The sequence below is a fragment of the Neomonachus schauinslandi genome, chromosome 4 (assembly GCF_002201575.2).
Source record: "Neomonachus schauinslandi chromosome 4, ASM220157v2, whole genome shotgun sequence".
Taxonomy (NCBI): domain Eukaryota; kingdom Metazoa; phylum Chordata; class Mammalia; order Carnivora; family Phocidae; genus Neomonachus; species Neomonachus schauinslandi.
Genome location: NC_058406.1, coordinates 136,159,344 through 136,159,663, shown reverse-complemented (window position 1 = coordinate 136,159,663; position 320 = coordinate 136,159,344).

The following is a 320-nucleotide window of genomic DNA, read 5'->3' as shown; positions in this document are numbered from 1 at the left end:
TTGTGAATAATGGGAGAACCATCAGAAGATCTTAGGTAAGAGAGTGAGTTTTTTGGGGAGGAAATAACCTGAGCAGTTGAAGAGTATACATTTGAGAACTTTCTGAGGCATAATTGATAGTTTTAGGGCTACTTCCATGAGAGAAATAAGAACTGAGTGGTGAAGAATAAATTCAGGGTTTCCAATGTGGTAGACTTTGTTAGGGGTAAGAAAGCATCCCATTTTGTTTTAAGTTTTGTTTTTGTTTTTGCTTAAAGATCTCATTTATTTGACGGAGTGGGAGAGGGAACACAAGCAGGGGGAGTGGGAGAGGGAACACA